General features: G+C 46.1%; 1 long non-coding RNA gene across 1 annotated transcript; it reads right to left on the bottom strand.

Moving 5' to 3' along the window:
- Nucleotides 1-4,501: 4,501 nt before the first annotated feature.
- Nucleotides 4,502-24,570, bottom strand: LOC133355639 (uncharacterized). Its single transcript, XR_009756716.1, has 4 exons — nucleotides 24,494-24,570; nucleotides 23,448-23,528; nucleotides 7,407-7,507; nucleotides 4,502-6,316 (listed from the first exon to the last, which is right to left on the bottom strand). It is a non-coding gene; the product is annotated as an uncharacterized LOC133355639 (long non-coding RNA).
- Between the last annotated feature and the right edge of the window lie 258 nt (nucleotides 24,571-24,828).

The following is a 24,828-nucleotide window of genomic DNA, read 5'->3' as shown; positions in this document are numbered from 1 at the left end:
TCACTTGCTCGGTCTGCTTGTGTGTGTGTTGGGCTTCTTTCGCGCCGCGCATAACCAACCGGGTGTATGGGATTTGGTCCTTATATATATAATTAATGTACAGCATTGTGGGATGCTGTTGGCATTAATGACGCTACATAAAATGAAAGTATTATCATTATTATTACTACAACCATCATCACATGTGTGTGACACGCCAACTCTAGATTAGCGACAGCCACTTGTACAGGCGTAGGCCAGGGGTTTCAATTTCATGCATTTTAATTAAAATATTTCATCATTAAGGGCCAGCTTAATAAGTATATGACTTGGAATAAAATATTGGCACTGCTTAACAAGCACAAGCGGAAAGCGACGAAGGCGTGAAAGCAACGTTGGTGATTAAAAGAGAAGCCAACCTCCATCCACACAACCGGGCCTTGTTTATCCTCAACGATGACATTTTTCTTCCCAGAGTGCACGGCATTCGCATTTTGTACGTAAAATTTAACACGCTTGCACATTTGCTTCCAACGGTGACATTTTAAGTCGGTGCCTTTCTACCTCATGCAAAACAATAAATGCGGTCATCATTGCATCTACACACGTCCGTTCGAGGCGCGTAGAATATTTTTCACGTGTAGGGTCGTTCCGGATGCGCGTTCTTTTTTCTCGCCCGTCGCGCTTTTCCTAGAAGCCCCGTTCTGCCTCTCCCTTTCCACCTCTCCCAGGCAAACACCTTGCAGCACTCCTCCTGCTTTCGCCACTGCCGCTGATCTCATCTCCAACCACCCCACACGCCAACGTGCCATCCCTCGTGCACCACGGCTGGCGCTGTTATCTGTGAGTTATGCACACACCCGCGCTTGAATCGTCACTTAAAGCTTTCGTGACTGCAGGAATTCATACTCTTTGGGTCTTTCGGTAAAGTCACGTAGATAGGTTTCAAATTAGCATAAATAAAATTACAATAACTACGACGTTTCGATCACAACACAAGCGATCGTCATCAGGGGTAAAAACAGGGGGAAAGCTGCTGAAGGCAGGCTGTCTTTAAAGGTTTACAATGGGTATAGCCCACGGCTCATAAACGAAGTGGGTGGGTTAGTGACGTTAATGTGAAAAATTAGCATGTTAATGTAAGATCGGATTTTCTCCTACTGCTGATGACGATCGCTTGTGTTGCGATCGAAACGTCGTAGTTTTTGTTCTTTTTATTTTGTATTAATTTGAACCTATCTGCGTGACTTTACCGAAAGACCCAAAGAATATGAACACACGCGCTTGTTCTGTATTCGCGACGGCCAGACTCGCCTGCCCGCTGATTGCTATCAGGCGTGTGTGACCAGCGGCCCTTTTGCGAAAGAGAGACTGGTGATTGGGGCGGTTATTAGCCGTTTCACTCTCCCCTTCGTGTGCTCGCGTCCAGGGACGAGTGGCGAAATATGACATTTAATTCTGGGAGCGTCATGTGGTGGGTTCGCATCGCTAACACACCAGTGTGTTGGCGAACAACACAGCAGTGTTGCTGTACTAGCAACGATTTGGCACGTTTTGTTCACGTGACAGGCCCTACCGATTGGCTCTGTCGGGTGGTGGTGGGTTTAACGCCACATTTATATTTACGCGATCTAATCCAAAAAAAACTTTGTTGTAGTTATGCAACGACTCTACACATATCATGGCATCTAAAAATGTACCGGTGTATGTCGGTAAAAACACATTGTAAAATGGTGGTGTTCTCTAATTATGAGTCTAATATGAAGCTGTCCTGTAACTACGAGGAAAGGATATTCTCCCCACAACGATACATTAGCCCAAAACATACCTTCTTGTTTTGAGAGGGTAGTAATGATGACGGTTTTGAGGTGTTTAATGGCAATAATCATACGCCTGTTCGTTTCCATTTTAATCCACGTGTCTTTGCAATGTTCGCTTCAATGTGGCATGTGGTTGAATGAGTTTGTTACATTACCCGTCATGGCAAGGCAACATTTTTTCATGCCAATTGTTCTTGTGATGTTTATTTGTTCTTTTTGTCACCCTTGCTTTCCGTAAAGCAGCACCGGAGCTTAAAATTTGTATTTGCTTGTTAAATATTTTAGCAATTTGTAAAAAAGTTTGAATGTGTGACTGCTACAAGAACTCATTAAAATATCCTTGTAGAACTGAGTTTAAAAATATATATTTAAACATAAAAAACACCCCTATTACGTGCCATTTCTTCTATTGGTGTAACGTCTGAAGAAAATCACAATTCTAATTGGAATGCTAACAACGCACGTGACAGAAACCGCCCCCCAGAAGTAGAAATTGCAGAACCACTTTAAGAATTTGGGGAACTGCGTTTGGCGTCCGTCCAACTCGACCACACACCCGTACGTACCCTGCAGAAAGTGTCCATCGCGTGGAAATTCACTCCACTATTCCTGACGCAATCATCTGGGCTCAACCGCCTGAAAGAAATATTATAGTTGTCCTTTTAGATCATGCTAAAACAAAATAACAAAAAAACTATTTTTTTATTTCACCAGGTCAGGATCACTGAGCTATGTGGCTCCTTTTCAGAAGCGACCTGGCCACAAATAATAGCTCTACGAAGTGGCTTATCATGTAGAAATTTATAGCAGCCAAGCATTATAAGCACGTGTTTCTAGATGTGGAGGTAAAACCAGAGGACCCGCAGGAAATCCCACGCGACTACAAAAAACCATGCAAACTCCGAATATACAGGTGTCAGGGTCGGCATAGAACCCACAACCTCCTGCATGCGAAGTGAGGGAGTTCACATTTTGCCACCCAGGAAAGCTCGCATAGAAGTCAAACCTCGTGTGCTGTGATTGTGCATAACATCACATTCACATACTGTGTTCAACCATCACGCTGCAGGTCACGAAACCTCTCTCTTCTTGCTTCCTCCCTTTGCACTGCTCCAATTATAAATGCCCTTCTTTTTTTCCCAAGCTATTATAACATTGATATATTCAAAGTCGTTCTTTAGACTCTTATTTTTTTTACAACGTTGATGGTGCTTTTTGTTGCTGACCGCCTTTTTGACTTTTGCTCAGAAATTGTGTAACAGAATAGAACCCTAGACCTATAGCTTGCCAATTACGTGTGTATTTCGTCAGTGCTATCATCTGTGAAAAGGAACCTCATCGGATTGCTCCGGCATAAAACAAATACTCTGATCCCGATATATTTGTAAACCTTATTTAACCATGTGGTGACTTAACTAAGAGTCAAAAGCGAGGATCTCAGTTGGTGTAGCTCATAGTTCTGATATCCGCCATTACAGGTCACCTGATGTAACTTACTATCAAGTGAAACGCGACACTCAGGGTTCACACAAGCCGCATGCTATTTGCCTCTAGCGTAGCGCGTTAAATCGCACCTCCGATCAGCAAGGTTGACTACGTATGGTGCGAAATAAGTTCAGCATACATACAATGTAACATTCACTGCTGGGAAATTCATTTCATCCATGGCAATCTTCATCTCCGAGTGCACGGATGCGCGCAACGCTGCATTGCGTTGAATTATTAGCGCTGACATTTATTAAAGTGGAAATGTTTTAAGGATTACTCTACCTTACGTCGTTGTTAATTATTTGGATCATCTTTAGACGGTTACGTGAAATAAGTCCTTCCTCTGCTGCCCGGTTGCCCGAGTGCCTGACGCAGGCCACAATTGCACGGCCACCCCCTTCACGATTCTTAGCTCTGCAATCTCTTGCATAGATAATTGGTTTTTAGGTGAAAAGGCCAAAGCACAATGTCACAGAGCTCACTATTGCCGTCATTTCTGCAGTTTATGTCTCTTCTCCAACGATTTAATTTGAACCCCTTTGGCCAATCCCCTACACAGAGTGTTTTAACTCTCGGACCATCACACGACCATAATTGGCTTGGATTAATTCTCAGCTGCATGGGGTTTTAAGGTCAAGGGGTCGGTGTCAAATTAATTCTGAAAATTGTCACGGAACGAAGGGTAGCTCTCCGATCTCTTCCGCGACACTCCGCATACATTCAGTATGTTTCATGTTGAGCAGGGACTGGTCATAAGCTTAATATGCGCAACTCTTCATATCTATATTCGTGCAGGGATGTCACAGTGTTTCACAGCAGTTCCTGAACCTGGCTAATATGAGTAGTCCGGCCCCATCTCTCCACCCCCTCATCCTTCGCCAACCTGACCAGCGTGGAAAAGTGTTGTCAAATCCCCCATAAAACAGCCACGACTGACACGCAATGGGGGGGGGGGGGGGGGGGGGGGAGTCCTTCAATGAGCAATACATCGACAAAGGGGCTGACAGATATTCAAGTTATTTAAATAAATATAAGTAAACATTTTCGGTGCACATTTCTCTGGAAATCGTGCATACTATTTACTAAACGATTACTATTTTTATTCTTTGTTTCTTTCGGTAAAGTCACGTAGATATAAAAATAATAATAAAAAATAAAAGTGAATTAAAAAAAGTAATAAAAACAAAAACACTAATGTAGACTGTAGCCTGGTTCTTAACCTCGGTAAGTGAACTGACAGTCTACAATGTAGACTGTAGTCTGGTTTTTAAAGCTTGGTGAGCGTATTGGCAGTCTATAATGTAGACTGTAGCAATGGTTATTAAATTGAGTGAGAATACTGGCAGTCTATAATGTAGACTGTAGCCTGGTTCTTAACCTGAGTGAGCGTACTGGCAGTCTATAATGTAGACTTATTCTTGGTTCTTTTGGTAAAAAATATAAAAACCACGACGTTTCGATCACAACACAAGCGACCGTCTTCAGGAGGAAAGAGGGGAAAGGTCACCAAAGGCAACCGTTTATAAAGGTTAAAAAATGGGCGTGGCACAAGCACTCCGGCGGTGCAACGAAGTGGGCGGGGCATCTGTGCCCTGGGGTCAGAGAGCACCAATGTGAAAAACGGAACATGCAGTGCCACAAAACGTCTCGGTGTCAGAACGAAGTGTTCGGGGCATATATACTATTTTATTTTTTTACCAGGTAAGACCCACTGAGCTATGTAACTCTTTTTCAGAAGCGACCTGGCCACAAATGATAGCTTAACAAGGTGGCTTATCACTTGGAAATATATAGCAGTAGCCAAATACTCTGAATGCACGTTCATTCTAAATGTGGAGGGAAAAACCGGAGGACCCAGAATAAAACCCACGTGACCACGGGGAGAACACGCACACTCCAAATATTAAGCAGGCGTCAGGGTCGGGATCAAACCCACGCCCTCCTGCATACAAGGTGAGGAGGTTAACATCTCCTAGCCACCGTGGCGCCGCTTGCTTGCGGCCTGCCTCTGTAACGGGGCTAGGAGAGAGGCGCTCATTCTCCACTACCCTTTGACGGAGCCGCAGGTGTCAACTTGCAAATTGTTGGTTCGGTCGACAGTCGGTGCTCGCCGTTGCGGGAGGACGGATCATGCCGACCCTTGCCCTCTGCAGTGCAGAGTCGTCTCACGGCCCCGGACAATGGACCATGGCTAGGTGGTACCCTTGCTTGCAGCAGACCGGGGGGCACCTTTATTGAAGGCAGTACCACAAGTAAGCAGCTACTAAGTGTCCCGCACCTCCGATTAGCACAACTGCCGAAGTACGGCGCGAAAGAGGTTCAACATTCACACGTGCGTACACTTGATGCAGGCTTTGAATGTTATCCCTGTTCGTGTGTGGGGATTATGCACGCAGTGATGCAGCTAAGCTAAGATTTTTAATCACAATAGAGGTTTCTTTGGGTTAGATCGCGTAAATATAAATGTGTTGTTAAATCCGCCACCACCCGACACAGCCAATTAGTAGGGTTTGCCACGTAAACAAAACGTGCAATTTGTTACTGCTTCAGCACTAACCGGCGTGTTGGAGAGTAAACCCACTACATTTACCATCCGAGTACTATGACGTTTCGCCGGTGATTACAACAACCGGCATCATCAGGCGACTGCCACAATTCCTCCTGTTTCGGTTTTAAATAGAGGCGATAAATGTCGTCACTTGTGAGCCAGTCAGGTGAGAAACCCAGAGGCGGGGGTGGGGTGGTGTTAATGTAGTCATATACATTACAATGGAACTCTATTATTCGTTGGGTTATCCACAGTTAATCAACAAACATAATGCATGTCCTTGCTGCAATCTATAATCGTGTCTTTCGGCAGACTCTGACTTTCAACGGGCACTTTTCATTACAGCGATGTGCGTTTCCCCTTGTGTGCGCGCGCGCGCGTGTGCCTACACAATCATTCACGTACTCCGCGGCCTGAGACACGCTGTCCCGCATGTTGAGTTTCGAGTTTTAAAGTGCCTCTGTGTTCCCGCAGCTTGAGACTGAAAAAAACACAAGACGAAGGAGAAGATTGCGAAATTAGTCATTCCAGTTGGCTGGCTTGCAGCTGGTGTAGAATTCTATTTCTTATGTCGAGCGGTGCCGCGATAATTGCTCGGAGTACGTTTCGTGCACCAGAGGTGTTCAGACAAACGTCACGTCCTCGTGCGCAGCGTCATAAAGATGGCCCAGCTACGACTGGGCAACTATGAAGCCATCCATACATACTATTAACATTCCTTCCCTTTATTAATGCTACCCCTATCCCCTCCCTTTGATGCTGCTAATCCTGCATAATGCACGGGCATAATATGACTTTGAAAACCCCCCGCCCACCTCCTACGCATTTCACAAGTAGTACTAATCGCATATCTGCATTTTCCATAAATATGCTAAATTCATCTTGATATGCAAATTATTTTGTCAAGGCGCTCTCCCCCCCCTCCAACCCAGCTTAAAGAGACGCTCCAAGCCTGGGGTGTGTCATTCAGACTCTGTCTTCTCGACAGACCTGTTCTTCACCTGAGGACGGCTGCTTGCGTTGTGGCCAAACCGTCGTGAGAATTATTTGATTATGTTTTATTTTTATTATTTCATTATTTCCATTCTACGTGACTTTACTGAAAGAACCAAGAAGATGAAATATGAAGCCCTCGTGACGGTGTGACGTTGCTTGTAGGTTGACCAAGTCCGCAGATTTGTTCCGTAAAGAAGCACTTTGGCAAGCGAACCGGTCTGTACGCCTGAAGTGAGTGTAGCCCTAAACGTATTTATAGATTAATGAAAGGGATCCCGGCCACGAGAAGAAGAGGAAATGTCCCACACGTCGCGTGTGACCTTCGTGTCAAGCGCTGCCGGTGAGGCCTATCTCGAAAGAGCACCCCGAGTTTCGCGCACACCGCGCATTGCGCACTGGATTCCCAGAGGTTGGAAACACAACAATGCCATAGTCGCATTCCTGCTGTTCTGCACGTCACGGGGGTGATGGGCGTCACCCCCCCCCCCCACCATTCATCACCGAATCCCAGAACTGCGTAAAGCGCAATCCCTGCATGCAAGGCGTGCCACTGTTTTGAAATGCGTTGTACTCACCGCGGAGAACTGTAGCGACACGATCGCACTTTACGCTCGCTGGCGCCAAACTCTGTGCCACACGCGACCTCCGGCAGGGCCATTTCCTTCCGAGTCGGTTTCTGATGACGTACATCGAAATGGGAAAGGGTGAAGCTGACCCAATAGGTACAACGTTCATCGTTCACGGCTTGTAAGTACGCACTGCTCAAGTTTCAAGTTTCATTTATTAGGAGTAGCCCTGTGAGCCATGCGGCTCTTGAGTCGGGTGCAACCGCAACAAACAAAAATATGAACAGAGAACATCTTAAAGCTACGACGTGCAACAGAAACATCCTGGATAGACCAGCAAATCTTCAACAAAAAAAACCCACCGTATTTCAACGCCATCTCGAGAACATCTCCGGTAAACGGTGATGAGTGCCTCCCCTTCCGACTGGGTTCAAGGTCACGTGTCGTTCAACGCTTGCTTCGTCACACCTGCCTGGAGGATTACCCGGCGAGGCATTGGCCAGAAGTGCTCGCTCCCCCCCCCCCCCCCCTTTGGTACCGAGTTTGTTTTTTTATTGCGGCAAAACGCGAACCCCGGTACGTTGAAAAAAACGTAACTTAATTCCGATTGATAAAAAAGTGCCTTATAAACAGCGGGCATTTAACTGCAACATACTATTAACATTTATTGGGTAAATGGTCCTTGTTCATGGGGGGGGAAAAAATTAGGTATAGAGATATTGACTGTGTTATTGTTGAAAGACTGAATTTTAAAGTGGAGCGCATTGAAAACAACCAGAAATTCGATGAGGGTTGGCATGAGAACAATTGTTGTATCGATGGACTCTGTGTTTCGTTTCTTCCATTAGCCAGATATTGAGTGGCTCGATCGCTATGACAGGGGAACAGTGGTTGGGTTGTTGTTATAATATAGTCGTAGATACTTCTAAGATTGATCTGACCACCTATGGCACTCGAAAACAAAAGCCATCCCATGGTATCTGATGTCACACAGCATCTTCAACATTTAATTTCCACGGCGACATGGATCAACGTATTTTGGCTGCGTGTAATGGTGCTAATCACTGCGCTACCACCCTGCATGCTTGTGCAAACCTAGGGCAAGCGCCGCTCTTATCACCTATAACACATCACGAACATTTCCTGCTCGGTGGCTGCTGCCGCATTGAAATTTGGGAATCCAATCGTTGCCAACGGCGAGTGACCTCCATTCACTCCTGAAACTCAGGTTCCTTCAAAGACAATCGCTGCAGTAAAGAATTTCATCGGCTGAGAGGCGTTAGCCCGAGTCCGTGTGGATAAGACTTTAAAGTTCCCGGTTACTGACTGTGTTGCTTAATAAAATGACAGATTATTTTATTTCTTTATTTTTTGTTCGAGTAGAATAACCTTTTAATAATGTTTTTTTAAATATACTACTCCCCTATTCTTGTAACATGCAAAAGCACGTACCGACACTTATTTTTTGTGGTGTCGCGACCAATTGTCACCATGATTGTAACTAAAGATCCCTACCGTGTAGAGCCATCGGTACCGTAAAATAGAGCCTAACAGCTCACTGGACCCTTCCCTGCTGAAATAAATATCATCCAAATCTAAACGTACGGCTCTGAAACCTTCTTCCAATCATATCCCCCCCTCCCCCACCCCGTTGCTCCTCCGCCCAAATGCAATCTTCACCTCTCTTGGCTTAGACGTTCAATCTACGTTTCAGCATTGTTGCTTTCACTCAATTTGTTTGCGCACAAACTGAAATACATATATGGGGAGCATATCCCCCCCTCTATTTTAAATGTACGGTATAGTTTGTTTTTGTGTCGCAAGGGGCCACACGTGACTCGGGGGGGTGGGGTGGGGGGGACTGGTGTCAATGTCAGGGCCAATGAAGCAGCACGGGTTCAAGCCTCAAGTCACCTCCTGCTGTGCACAAAGGTCCCAATCACCCTCCCCCCACCCCACCACAATGCAGTACATGTGACCACCTCAACCCCGTTGTAAATTGCCCACAGTATTTACATTTCATCGAGCCATTAGCCAGTTCAGAGGGCTCCAAAATCACAGCGGGGATTGTGCGAAGCAGCAATGTAACTGCCGCCGCGAAGGAGAGACGTCTTTCTTCGGGGGCAGGAGATTGACGATCATTAAGCTGGACACTGGAAGAAATCTGACGGTGTCCTTTGCTCACGAGGGGACACTTTATTTATATTTATGTTTTATCCCTGCCAGGATTCTCCGCTGACGCTAGGTGGTCGTGACAGTGGAAACCACTTTGTAGTTTAGACGAGATAAAGTTGTCACGGAAACTGGCCAAGACACGCAATGTACATTTCAAGACACGAGTACAAGGACAAAGATGTCCCGTACAGCCCTTCGCAGTACTTTTGGGGCAAGTGCTGTTAGCGAGCACTTATGAAGGCCGGCACGGTACACATCGGGATGGGGGAGGGAGGGGTTGGACAGGCACCACGCCTGGCCGCCTTTGTCTCCCGAGTGGCGATGATTATTACACACCGCACCGGGTACTCGTTTGAGGTTTGAGTTGACCTAGGTGAGGCCCAGGACCGAATCAGATAATTGATCGTCATCATGCTGTTGGCCATGAGCGGGAATCGAACCCTAGCCGCCGTGTGTGCGGCACAATGAGCTCACCGCTACAGCACCGCATACACATACACACCAACAACTTTGTGTGTGCACACGTGGTCGTTAGTGGCGTACACACATGAACCTGTTGCGTGACGTTCAACGCCACGGTAGCGTGAACAGGCGTGGCGACCAGGGAGCACTTCAATTTAACTGGCATTGTACAATCGCGTTTAACACGCAATTTAATAATTTTTCGGAGCGAAATATATTAAAATGGAATTTGGCAATGGCTTTATTGGCCACATGAGGAGTATGTGTATATATATATAATATAAACCAATTTTTATTGAGCATTTCTTTACGCCCTATAGATCCGCCAGGATACATAAATCTATTTCATCTCATTTGCAGGGACGCTCCCTCCACCCCTCCACTCCCCCAAACCTCCACCCCTCCACCCATCCACCCCCCACACCCCACCCCCCACCCCATCCATCTCTCCACCCCTCCACCACACCCCCTCCATCCCTCCACCCCCAGACCCCTCCCCAAACATCCACCCCACCCCATCCTCGTCCATCCCCCCCATCCCTCCACCCCATCCACCCCCCGCACCCCGCACCCCAAACCATCCATCCACCCCCACCCCATCCTCATACAACAGGACACGCCGTACTGCCCCGACTCTTCAGACCAAAATATGCAGAGGTTGTTTCTGAGTCGAGGTTTTTGGCTAAGCCCTAAAGCCACAAACCTTGACGAGGACATTACCACATTTTATCAATATTTTATTTGGGATATCCGTGGTTCCTTCAATTCGCACACACGCCCACTTGGCCGTCGTCCCCACATTGATTTCGGCTTTGCACGATCGACCATTACACGCATCGCTTTTAGTGCCCTTACACTCTCACGACCACAGAGGCAATAGAAGACTTGTGAACTGCCCAACAATTGAGTGCTGGCCGAGTCTAATGCACGAGACATCCACTCTTGAACACCCCCAGGCGTCGGACCTTGGGGATGGCGAGTGGCCCAGAGGTAAATTTGGTCGCTTTTTGTCGACGCACTCCAGAATTAGCGATCAGGCGAATGATGTCAACTTGTAATTCGCGGTCGCTCGCTCTCGTCGGGAGACGAGGACTCACAGAGGCGCGAGGAGGAACCACAAACGAGCGGGAAGACAGCCACACGATGAGCTGGCACCAAGACATTTGCCCAAGCTCTGTGTTCCTCTATATATTAAGGTGTGATCGGCCAAATAATGCGTCTTTGCATGTGGGAGGAATCCAGAACACCAGGGGAAAGCCCACACGCGTGACGGGGCCAACACTCTGTCCCATACCGATGGAACGGAGATGTGGAGTCCACGTCTCGACGCCCACGGGATGCGAGTTTCGTAACAGTTGTGTGACCCACCAACCTCAGGCGTGCGTAGCCACTGCCGGCCAATTGTGTTGTACTGTTTGTCCATAACATCTCTCCTTTCCTGTATATCTCTCTTTCTCTGTTCTGCCATATCTCTCCCATTCCTTTTCCCAAGCGTTTCTGTTTGTTTCCTAGATCGCAAATCGGGACTATTGTGGTTGTGCATGTTTGTGCCAGTTGTACGCACGTATCTATGTTGAACTTCTTTCGCGCCGTACATAGCCAACCGTAGGTGTTGTCCGGAAGGCAGTCGTCCTTGTTCTGTGCTTTTCTGTATTGGTAAAACAAAGATACCGGCTTTTGCTGGACGCAGTGTTGCATACATACGATGTGGTAATTTGTGGGTGGGGGTCTGTGGGTCTCTGGGATGAGAAGTGGTTCGGAGTTGCCAGACAATCGTTTCGGCTTATGTCCCATCATCACTTTATTGTATTTGGAGTTGGCATGACCCTCTTCCCCGTGGTCACGTGGATTTTTATACTGGTCCTCCGGGTTTTTTCCCTACACATTGTGTATGTTTGAGCCGGTTGTATGTATGTTGATCTTCTATCGCACGGTACGTAGCTAACCGGAGGTGTTATGTCCAGACACCGGTCGCCCTTGCTCTGTGCTTTGTTATTAAAAAAAAACCCCCAACGACAGAAAAAGATGAAGCGGAAACTAAGGACGACCTGTTGCGCGCGTCATCACGTAAGGCATGATGTGACTTTGCAACGCCAAATTCAATTACCCGCGAGTTAGACGCCGCATAGCCGTGCGTATTAATAAAGAGCTCTTACACATCACTCTGATGGCTCAATATTGAGTCCACATCTGACCTTGTTTGTTCGAGATGGGAATTCAATTTTTCGCGGGGTTGTTTTATACACTGACCTTTATCCAGCCCATGCCACTGCAAAAGATTGAAAAATTATATAAATGATAGCGTGGACCAGGATCCAATTCTCCGAAGAGCCAAATGTGTTTGCTTTCCCAATACGGACACCCGAGCTGAGCACAGGGGGTCAGTGCAGCCAATCAATGGAGAACATTTGTGATCACATGAACTAATCACATTTGCTCTAACAGGCAAGATCACAAGTTCCACCTTGCGCTACTACAGATTAGACGGTGTGCAGTTTGCCACAAAAGCGTACCTATAATTGGCTAAGCAACGTTCCGCTCTGATGTTATGCACCTCGCTTAAATATTAAAAAAAGATTGACACGGTGTGGCATGCATATTTAGCGTAACCTGGTGGTGCGGATTTGTGGGTCTTTGGCATGAGAGGTGGTTACGAATTGCCAGCAACTCAGTTTGGATTAGGTCTCATCATCTCTTATTATATTTTGAGTTTGCTGTGACCCTCTCCCCGTGGTCACGTGGCTTTTTCTCCTGGTCCTCTGTTTTTTCCCTCCACATTTATGATCAACATCACTCGTTTAGAATATTTGGCTGATGCTGCCAATGTCCACGTGATAAGACACTTTGTTGAGCGATTATTTTTGGCCAAGTCGCTTCTGAAAAAAAGCTCTATATCTCAGTGGGCCTTACCTGGTCCCATGATGTAGTTAAAAATAGTTTACTTATGGAATTCATTGAAGAGGAATTGTGTCCGACGTTCCAATGCCGGGACTCTTTTGCAAATTTTTAATATTGAGATGTTTTTTGAAGATTCCGTCATTAAGTAAAGACCCATGACTAGTATCATTTAATTATGAAACTGTGTACATCAAAGGAGGTCCCATCATGTAGATGATGTCCCGAGCCCTCATTACTCTGACAGTGCATTGTCTTTGTTCTGTACACCTTTTGGCGTCTTCTGGTCTAACACCATTTTGAGACTAAGCTTAAAAGAAAGCTGTTTCTGGTGTGGACCAATCAGTTCCAAAGACAATGCATATATTATCAGAGTATGTTTTATGTTTTCATTCTGGTTAATGCAGACATGATTGCTTGAAAAAAGTTTCATTTTGGTGTTTTAACATCTCAACACCTGTTTTTTTTGCCAAAAAAGGGGAAAACCTCTTCTCGTGTTTTGGTACTGGCAAAGGAGGTCCAATGATGATGATGATGTGTACATCACATCAACGGTAATCCTTGACACCCTTGCTCAGGTGATATTGTGAAGCAGCCTTATTTGGGGTGGGATGCTCAAACACTAGACCCACTGTTGCGTCAATGAAGCCAAAGCACCGGCCGAATTAAAGCGGTGAAGGTATCCAAATGTCGGAGGAAATGTGTTCAATTAGACACATTGATCACAACCTGCTTGCCGCAGACTATCAAGGTACGAAGGAGATTTCCATTTTCCTTGGGATTGCTTTATACGAAGGAGCCCCCTCTCTAGAGGATCGTTCTATACAATTAATACGGCAATTAGACAAAAGGGCATGCTGACGGAGGCCATCCAAGCCAACCTGCGGAACCAACGTTGATGGCGCCTTGGCTGAAGAATAATTGCATTTGTGGGTCATACTGGGTGAGAGCCCGCAGTGCCGTGCCCCTGAGCTCACAGAGCCACCGTTGCGTTCATTATCAGTGGCTCAAAAACACCAGAACCAGGAGACCAAGCATCGGGCAACTTAATATAATTATAATAATGACAGTTTTATTTATTTATTTTAACAAAGCACGAGCGACGAGGAGAAGGGGCATCGACGTTGCGCGGATGACAAGCCTCGATGCCTGGTGCCCACCGGGTAGGGGAGCGGGAAGCTGATTGGGCTCACTGCCCTACTCACGTCGGAGGAGGCAACGTTGAAATAATAATAATTTGAACGTTTAACGTGCTGCCGCACAGTGATTGCCCAAGCTCTGGGGTCCTCCGTGTATTGACGTGTCAGCGGCCAATCAATGGGTATTTACATGTGGGAGGAAGCTGGAGCGCCCCCGGAAAAAAAAAACACAGGCGCAAGGGGGAAACACTCGATCCCATACAGATGGAACAGGTCAAGTCCACATTTAGGCCGTCTCCTGGTGAGCCCGGGTATTGCACCCCCTTGACGCCCACGTGAAGGGAGTTTCGCAACATCTGTTTGCGATCCACCAACCCTCGCTGCCTCCACAGTGCTGGATCACAAACCACGTGGAGTGAGCCACCAACCACAGCGCTGGATGACAGGCCACATCCACAGCCACCACCGTCCTGTTAATGTACTGTCTGTTAGTGGTCAAAGTACACGAACTCACAATCGGCATCTTGTGAGTTTCAATTCCACCCTCGAATAAATGAGTACCACTCCACGAGGTAGTGAACATTAGCTGTGTCATGGATAGATTCGTCCAACACACCACTTCCCCTCCCCTCCCCATGTTACCAGTGGCTAAGGGTCCCTTTCATTGTTGCACTACCGTAGAGAAGGAATATACACATTTTGGAGTGCCCTGTTGACTTCAGTAGCTCCACTGGATTGGAGCACTCATACCATCATCGAGTTCAGCTTTCAGAAAAGCAATGCTAAGGCCGCCCATTGCAGGTAAACAACTAAAAACTATGTAGCAACGAAATAAAGAGGTGAATGAAAGCGGCGTGGAAATCTATTGCAAAGCCCAAAGCGAGTTTGAAGAAACAGCCGAATGATTGCGCCTAAAGGAGGACGTCTTTTGAGATCTGCTGCTACGACGCGTCGTTTCCGCAAACACGGTCACAAATAGCGGGAAACAAGACCAAGGAACTGAAAGGGTACGCGGCGAAGACGCGCGGAGAGATTCATGCCTCGGGATTACACCGAGGGGCAGAAAGAGGAACGCATCGATCGGCGAACGCGTGCCGTTGTAATGGCACCATTCAGACGAGGTATTAACACGAACATAAAGGCTCCACAGGCAGGACATGTCGCTCCGAGGGAATGGTCACGGATGATAACAGCGGCAGCTGACGGACGGAGCGCATCTGCGAGAACGTGCAGGCGGGGAGATGGAGCGATGAATTCAGTTTGTGTGTGAGCGCGGAGTGGATTGTTACATCACGGAGGCTTGGGAATGCCTTAATCCAGCAGTGGAGAGAACATGGCTGATGATGATGGCTTAGGGCTATAAAACAGGCAAGCCGTGCACGGCTCAAATCTTGATTGAGTGGGAATCAGTTTGACTGCCTTTGAATGTTTTCATTAATCCAGCTGGGTGGTGTTGTCTTTCGGACACTTGATCATTCAAATTCCAGTTGGGTATTGACTCATCCCATTGTTCCCTCTGGGGGTTTTCGGGTCAATGAAATAAGTAACCCTTTTGTGGAAAGTCAACAAAAAGGTTCTGCCCGTTGGCTTGATAGGCGAAGGAGCAAAAAAAAGATGTAGAATTCACATTCGCTGAATCGTGAGCCCCATACCGCTGTTGCTGTTTTGAGCAGACGAACGCCATAATTTGCCAATGTTCTCGGGATTTAGGAGCGAGTTTGTCCCTGTGGCTGCCAGGGAGGGTGGGTGGGGTGGGGGGGGATAAGGAAGAAAAAATAAGAATAAAAGACAGTTGCAGTGTGATTCAGGCAATTCAGCCTCGTGCACACATTACAGAATACTGAAATAACTCGAGGTGGCAGTTGAGGGAAGTAAATCGTATTTTTCATTTCACCATCAAGTCAAAATGTTTAAAGATAATAGTTTTTTCAAAGACGTTTCCATGCACCGCGAGATGTTGCTGCACTCTAACCGTGTGATCTCGTTGGGTCAGGGTCACGGCCTCATATCTGACCTACTGGGATAGTCACAAGACTCCCCCCCCCATCTCCCCGTTTCCGCACTGTGGCCTCATTGAGTGTCCAGAAGCCAGTTCTAAGGCCACATGTCAACACACCAGAGGTGTGAAAGCCGACAAGCTTGACTAAAATCATATGCAATGGAGAAAAGAAGATCACTGATGATGACCAATGTCTATGTCGGAATAAATTACACTGGTCACACTTTTTCTGGCATAAGGTATTACAACGGTTTAAGGTAATTGTGGGGTGCCGATTCCAAATCTGGCATCATTTTTTGTCTATCACATCAGGTTTTTGAGATATCAAATTACCTCCCCCCCCCCCCCGGATCCCCATCACCGTCACGTAAATTCTGAATCTTGATTTAGACTGGAGGAGGAGGGATCCGACGAGCTCTGAAGATTTTTTTCACAGATTTCCAGCACGGGCGGGTTAGCAATTTGCAGTTAGAAAAAAACAACAATAGCGCTTTACAAACCACACTTGTGTGTGCAGTCTCAATTTGATATTATTGTAGCGGCCACTCTACTCACCGATACACAGAGGCAGGTGATGGTGCCAGTCCTTGTGTTTCTACCTCCATCACGCATGGCTCCCTCCTGCATCCACAGCTCTCTCTGCTTCGTCCACAGCTCTCTCGTCCCTTCACTCCTGCCCGACGGCCCACTCTTATCCCCACGGCCCCTTCTCCCATTCCCTCCACCTCCCCTCGTCCCGTCTCCTCATCTCCACCAGTCCCCTATCTTCACACCTGGGATCACGGTTCCATCATTAGCGAGCAATCCCCTCTCTTCATACCGCTGGGATTGACGTCAACGTTTGGGGGGGGGGGATGCCGATGTTGTGGGGACCACCATGGGAGGAGAGTCACATTATGAATAAAATATGGCAAAGAGTGCAGCTATTTATAAAAAAAAACTGACAACTGCGATAAGGCATCTCGACCTGGGCAATGTAACCTTCAGACCACTTGACCCAACATGGAGTCTGGGTTGTTTTTTTGGAAGTGATTGCATTTTTGTTACATTTTCTCCATTAATTTGCTTAAAAAGCAGATGCAACTGCAGCAGAATATTCTTCTAAAAAACAGCAGTATTGCAAGTTCAAATTCATGGTCAGGGCTTGACTAAAAGCCATCATTCCTGCAGAGTTTTACAAATGAATTACCACTCTGTGGAAAGCCAACAGAGGTTGTTAGTTGGAGAGATTGGGCTCTGGGCCATTATTGGAGATAATCACGGCCCAAATCTCATTTTTAGCTACTCCGACTTGAGTACCGCAAACTGATGCCAGATGCAAAATTCTGGGGGCAAGTCGTACAAAACAAATTTGCCACTCACAGAAAAGGCTCATGAGACTCCAAAAACAATCAGGCACATTGCCAGCAAGCAGCCTGGGAAGGCTCACGAGGTTTCTGTGTTGAGCTTACAAGGCCACCGCACAGACTGGAGGGCGAAATTGGCTTCGAAATTTCACAATCCTCATTTCCTATTGTGTGCAGTGTGTAATTGTTACACAAAAGCCGACAAGCTTGACTAAAATCATATGCAATGGAGAAAAGAAGATCACTGATGATGACCAATGTCTATGTCGGCATAGTTTTCATGTAAAGTAATCAATGTCTCAATCTAAATTGTAGCCGCTGGACAGCCAGGGCAGTCGATATAGTTAGCGATGGGGCAGGTTGATTGACGTGGACAGTTTTGATCCAGCCACTAGTGCAGAGGATTTCCATGCCAACAGTTACTATAAAGTACAACATCACCATTGCCCACAAGACAAATGCTAAGTTTACCTGCGTGGGTATCAAGGTAACCTAAATAGCCTTTTTTTTACTAAAAGAAATGTTGGCTAAGTGCCACGGTTTCAGAGCACTCAGCTCACAATTTAGAATGTAGTGAGTTCAATCAAATATATATATATACCATTCCCACCATATGAATTTGGAATTTCCACCACTTAAGGTAGACACTGGTCCCACTCTTTCTTGAGCGTGGGGACATGCGGCATTATGACTGTTGCCATCCACGGCGATCCAGATTCTCAAACAGAAATTTACCGCACATTTGTGTCTTACCAAGTTCCGGCAGAGTTTGAAGTAAACGAAATTATTTGCTCCATTGGCAGTGGTGCAGAAGCACAGATTAACAAAAACAAAAGAGCTCAACAAGTTCGTAAATTACACGGCAATGTTTCCTTGAAACTCCCCTTCCTTCTGCGTGCCATGAATAAGGCTCGTTGCCTGAAACATTGCCAATTACGCATGCTTCGTGAAAGGCCACGGTGTTGTTTGACGAATACGTTTCACTCTTTAGTTCTTTCGGTAAAGTCACGTAGGAAGAAAATAAATTAAATAATAGAATACTATTTTCTAATTTTATTTCTATGCGACTTTACCGAAAGAACCAAAGAGTAATTCCTGCAGTCACGAAAGCTTCAAATCAAGTTTTAACACGTTTCATTTTTAGTTTCAAATAAGATTGTCAAATTAGCCTTATGAGTATTTATTTTTATTGAAACGTCTAGCCACAGTTGCGACGAGAACTCACCTGACTTTATTCTTGCCTGAGCCAGAGGAAGTTTCTGTGCTTGACAGTTAGCCACATTACAAAACTATGCACGTCTCAATGTGTGCAGATTTCCGTTTATCTCACAGAACAACATGGCTTGCGTTCATTAGGGAGCTTTCATCTCCAGGTGCGATCCGCTCAAGATCCTGGGACAAAAATGCAACTCACCTGCTTTTCATCCAGGATACGTTTAAGGCCCCAAACAACTGAAAGTTGTAACGTAATTGTCCCTGATTACTCTGCCATATAAATAACAATTCGATGCTAAACTGTCGATTCCGTGTGATAACCGCTCTTGCAATTGGAACTGCTACGTGCCCTCGTCTGTTTACTTACTCGCTCAATAATCACCCTCAATCATGTTAATGTCTCTGTAACTTAATTATACGATGAACAGCTTAAAAGTAATTTGTCCGAGCCAATTTTCGTTAGAGGGAAAATAATTTGTCGTTCCTGTTGATTCATGTTTAGTGTACTCATTGTGACCTATCCTGTAGCGCACGCGAGGTTGTCTTTGCACTGATTTATATTTAGTTATTTCCCACTCGTTTCTACTTGGTTGTTTTCGGCTTGTTTTACACTCGCTTAATTCGTGTTGTACTTAATTTACATTGTTTTGAGACATTTCGGTGACCCAGGCGATTCTTGCGAATGCGACTATCCTAATATTTAGAGTTATCATCTGGTTAAGTTAAATAAACGTCAAACTTGACTGGCAATCTCTGGTACCAGAGACGAAGCCACTTTTGTATGACTCGAACGACTGCTGTGGCATTCTAACCACAAGTATAGATAGTATTATTATGGCAGGGTGACACAGGCCTTTCATGCTGTGTGTGTGTGTTCTTCCACCCTGTTCTGCATGGGTTTCATCTGGGCTCTCCGGTTTACTCCCACAGTGGAAAAATAAACACACGCACCGTAGCTGGTATTGGCTCAAAGCACCGCAACGCCGAATAATTACCTGCAAATTACTTAATTAGAATTACACACAACGGCAGCAGCAGCAGCAGCAGCAACCCCTTCTGTAAAAAAACTTGGCAGGACCCTCATAGAATTGAGGCTTGAGACTCAGTGACGACATAATATGCGTATCCATCTCTCGACGTAGACATATATAAAGAAATATCCCTTCATGCGTCAGCCGCACGGCATTCTGGGAGTTGCCGGTTTCAGCAGCGTTGTTTCAAGACAGGCAAACCTCTGGACCGGGTTTCAACACCCAACGTCTCATCAGCAGGATCAGGCTCGCCGCAATCACTGCCGGTGAACTGCTGATCTAACAGGAGAGGATACTCTCGTTACACGGATAAATTCACGGCTGATTTATATAATTATATAACGCACCACTCATGCGTGACGTTGATGATTATTTCGAGGCTCAGCGAGTAAACAAGTGTCATTATAATTATCAATAATAATAATAATGATGATGATCAGCATTATTATGAATAAAGCAAGGTGGAGGTCAATTGAGTTCAAAAGCATTGTGCCCAACATTCAAGCAATGATCTGCGCTAATTAAAACGAGTACCTTCGGGAGAGAGCTCAAGCTTTACCATCAGGGCTCGCTGCCGTCATTAAATAGACGGCGGCTGGACTTGGAAATTGCACACATGCTTGGATATCACGACGTATGGATGTGTGTGTGTGCGGTGGTGTAGCAGGTAGCGCGCTGCGCTATCAACCTGACCACCCGGGTTCGATTCCCGCTCACGGCCAACACCGGTGACGATTATCTATACCGGTCTTGGGCCTCCCCTAGGTCGACTCGGCCTCAAATGAGTGCCTGGTACGGTGTGTAAACATCGCCACCGGGGAGACAAAGGCGGCGGGCGTCGTGTCGGCCACCCTCCCCTCGTGTGCCGTGCCGGCCTTCATAGGTGCTGGTCGCTAACAGCACTTGCCCCAACAGTCTGTTACAGGCTATACTGGGATCTTTGTCTTTGTGTACAAACTGACGAGGAAAATCGCCGCGAATGGAGGTGGGGTGGTCAACTCTGCTCGAGTCGGACCTGGCCCCGAGCAAGACGACTCCACAGAGTTGTGGCCGCAAAGTGAGAGTACGTGAGTACGTGTGTATGTTGTACTTCTTTCTCACCGTACGTAGCCAACCGTGCTAATCGGTGTTGAATCTATGGTGCGGTGTTTAACCTACGGGTGCAGTGTTAGTCTATGGTGCAGTGTTGTGTGTATGTGTTGCCCTTCTTTCTTACGTAGCCAGAGAGAGTCCAAGCCAAGCTCGACACCCTCGAAGCAGCGTTAACAAATTGCGTTCACGCGCATCAAGCAAAGCGTGCGGTGACTCTGAACGGTTTGATGCCGATTTGAGCAACAAAAAAAGTAAACCCGTAAAAACAAAGTTTTTCACTCTAAATCCTTCATATGCGTGGCGGCTAGAGTCCTCTCGTCCTCTGGCTTGAGATGGCTGCAATCTATGGGTCAGATGATTGTCTGCCAGTATTAAGCAATTGGTAATTAAATATTTAATTTGTTTTCCCTAAACAGTGTAAAATTTTGGAAAAAAAATTTCACGAAAATTAATTGTCACACACAACGAGTCTGTGTGCAAAATGTCAGCTCGATTGGATCACGGGAAGTGGGTTAAAAAACGAGCGAAAGATTTGCACGGTCCTAAGCAAGCAAGCGAACTTAATATAAAGGATTTAAAAATATATTCGCCTGTGGAGGACGCGGGGATCGATCCCGCGACCTTTGGCATGGGAAGCGAGGGCGCTACCAACTGCGCTACTCCGCCACGGCCTGTGGGGGGGTTACGCTCTGGGCTCCTATACTGTGACGTTCAGCCAAAGCCAGGAATGAGTTCTATTTGAATAAATGTAAAATATTTTTATTTTTGCCTAAAAAGTGTAACATTTTTTATTCTTTTTTTCACGAACATTAATTGTCTGTCACAACGAGTCTGTGTGGAAAATGTCAGCTCGATTGGATCAGGGGAAGTGGGTTAAAAACGACCGAAAGATTTGCACGGTCGTAAGCAAGCAAGCACGCAAGCAAGCGAACTTAATATAAAGGATTTAAAAATCGTTGGCAGACCTAGCAGCTCGATTGCAGCTGTATAAAAACAAAAATCAGGCAACCCATTTGAAGGCTGGTGGGAAATTAAATAAAGAAATGTTTATTTTTTTAAGTACACTATAAAAAGTTAATTTGAAATAAAAAAAATCATAAAGCCTGCACATCAGTGGCCACTTTACCATGCATTTAATTTATATATATTGCAATTTACAAAAAAACATAGGCATACCCACAATGTCTATTATTTGACACGATGTTATATATCAGTGTAGGTAAATAATACATTGTTAATAATGATCAAGTTTACGAGTAATGTACCCGCACAGTATTGGCTCACTCTCGTACAGAGAGAGAGAGCGATTCAGAGGAACCACAGACTAGCGGCAAGGGAGCAGCCATGCGGTAAACCAGCACCAACAATTAGCCCAAGCTCTGCGGCCCTTTGTATATAAAGCTGTTAATGTTAAACTTCATGGACAGTGGCCTACAGAATGCAAAAACATGAGCATTGTTTTTGTTGCATCACATTCCAGGAAGGTACAAAACTAAAAAGAAACCACGCAATTGGGTGCTACTTTATTCCATTATTTAATGGAATGTCCCAGAGCAATGTGACTGTTGAACTCTTCTGCTGTTATATATATAGAAGAAGAAAAATTCATCTCGAAAATGTGTGGCTCCTGGAGGATATAGAATAGAGTTGCCACCATTGTGCTTTTCAAATTCCCACCTCTGTGCACGGAGGGCTGTGTGAACTGCGGTGCATTGTGGGAGCGGCTCCCACAATGCACCGCAGTACGTGTCAACTATGTTGTATTTTTAAATCCTTTATATTAAGTTCACTTGCTTGCTTGCTTAGGACCGTGCAAATCTTTCGGTCGTTTTTTAACCCACTTCCCGTGATCCAATCGAGCTGACATTTTCCACACAGACTCGTTGTGCGTGACAACTAATGTTCGTGAAAATCTTTTTTCAAAATTTTACACTTTTTAGGACAAAAATTGTATATTTAATTACCAATTGCTTAATGCTGCCATGCAATCATCTGACCCATAGGTGGCAGCCATCTCAAGCCAGAGGACGAGAGGACTCTAGCCGCCACGCATATAAAGGATTTATAGTGAAAAACTTTGTTTTTACGGGTTATACTTGTATCAGGTAATGCCCACTGAGCGGTGCAGCTCTTTCTCAGAAGCCCCCTGGCCACAAATGATAGCTCAACGAAGTTGCTTATCGTGCTGACATTTATTGCAGCCAAATACTCTAAACGCACGTTTCTAAATGTGGAGGGAAAACCCGGATAAAAACCCACACGACCATGGGGAGAACACGCAAACTCCAAATATACAGACGTCGGGGTTGGGATCAAACCCACAACCTCCTGTATACAAGGCAAGGTAGTTAATCTATCCACAGTGACGCCCTTGATCAGTGGCGTAGCTAGGATATTTTGCGCCCGGGGACGAACTATAAAATTGGCGCGCCCCCCCCCCCCCCCCGTTTAATCACATACCAAAATGTAATTACATGACATGTAGGCTGTGTGTGGCGGGATATATAAACTTATAGGTTGAGGTGTAGATTTGTGCAGTAGTTTCAGGCTGCCGCGCCCGCCGCAATAAGTTATAATGTCACGTTGTAAGCCTCCTTTTGGCGCCCCTTTACCTTGGCGCCCGGGGACATATGTACCCCCCCCCCCCCCTAGCTACCCCTCTGCCCTTGATGTAAATGAGGTCATGGGTCACCCACCTCGTCCTGAACGGCGATGGGAAGGGCTTCTGCCGTGATTGAGACCGCTGCAGGGCGCCACAGCGGGGCACCTGGAAGCCACTTCAAAAATAAAAAGTAATGTTTCACTCGTTCACTCAATCTCATAGAAACAAGATGTCTCGCATGCGCGAGGCATCTTGTTTCTCTGATGATTCGCTTCCACGCAGTACTAAGACGGTAGCTATCCCAACGGTTAAAGTTATTTTGATTTATTTCAATTTCGATAGATTCTCTAATTGGTTTTGGCCAGTCGTAGCTAGTTTTCAATTCTAGCTACTACTGACCAAGACGAATTAATTATCTAATTAGTCTTAATCGTTCGCATAGCTACCGTCTTAGTGCCGTTTGGAAGCGAATCATCAAATAATATATTATTTAAATGCATGCCTACAAAGGGAAGCGTACTTCAATAGGGATTTCCGTTGGTAGAGCTATTTTAATAAACACAATAGGCAGGAAGGACAAGTTCAGAGGGCTCGCATAATACACATGCATATTGTTCATTGACTAAGTAATCCCCCCCCCCTCCCCACATTGTGCAAGAGCGCAGAAGCGTGGTCACCACATCTACGCCTCTGTATAACAAACGAAACAGGTGGACTTCTCCACAAATCTGTCTGTCGCCTGATGAAGCTAGTTGTAATTACTGGCGAAACGTCGTACTCAGTTTGTAAATGTTGTGGCTTGGCTCTCCAACACACTGGTGTGCCGTACTAGTGACGAATTGGCCACGTTCTGTTTACGTGACAACCCTTACTAGTTGGCTGTGTCGGGTGGTGGCGGGTTTTAACGACACATTTATATATTTATACACGGTCTAACCCCAAAAAAACTCTCATGGATGATATTGGTCGCGAAAGTCTACGCGTTAAACCTCACGCAACAATTAGGAGGCTCCAGTTCGTGCAGAATGCAGCTGCTGCGCGGATGATCGGGCGGGTTCGCCGTTTTGAACACATCACGCCCACCCTTCCCAATTCAAGGTAGCTCCTCCTCTCTAACATACAAAACACTTCGTGGCTTACCCCCTCAATCCGTCTACCCGGCAACCCACATCGCCCTCCAACCCTCGGGCACGTTCTGCCCGCTCCGTCGATCCACGGCAACGGCGATCCTGCTGTGCCCAGCCCAGGATTGTTCGCCCAACGACGCTGGGCACGCGCGAAGGCGTCGAGTGTGCAGCCCCCCCCCCCCCCCCCAGCGTCTGGAACGCCGCCGAATGCCTCTCGATGCCGTGGCCTGCTCCCAGACTCGCCTTCCCATTAGTGTCTTAACATCTTAAGAAGGGAAATAAGAAACGGTTTCTTTTACGCATTACTCGTTTGATTTCGTTTATTCGACTGCTCGTTTTTTTTCTTCG

Source organism: Lethenteron reissneri, chromosome 51 (assembly GCF_015708825.2).
Source record: "Lethenteron reissneri isolate LAM-NWPU_2019-01 chromosome 51, ASM1570882v1, whole genome shotgun sequence".
Classification (NCBI taxonomy): domain Eukaryota; kingdom Metazoa; phylum Chordata; class Hyperoartia; order Petromyzontiformes; family Petromyzontidae; genus Lethenteron; species Lethenteron reissneri.
The sequence above is the reverse complement of the archived record's forward strand: the minus strand, read 5'-3'. Positions and strand labels throughout refer to the sequence as shown.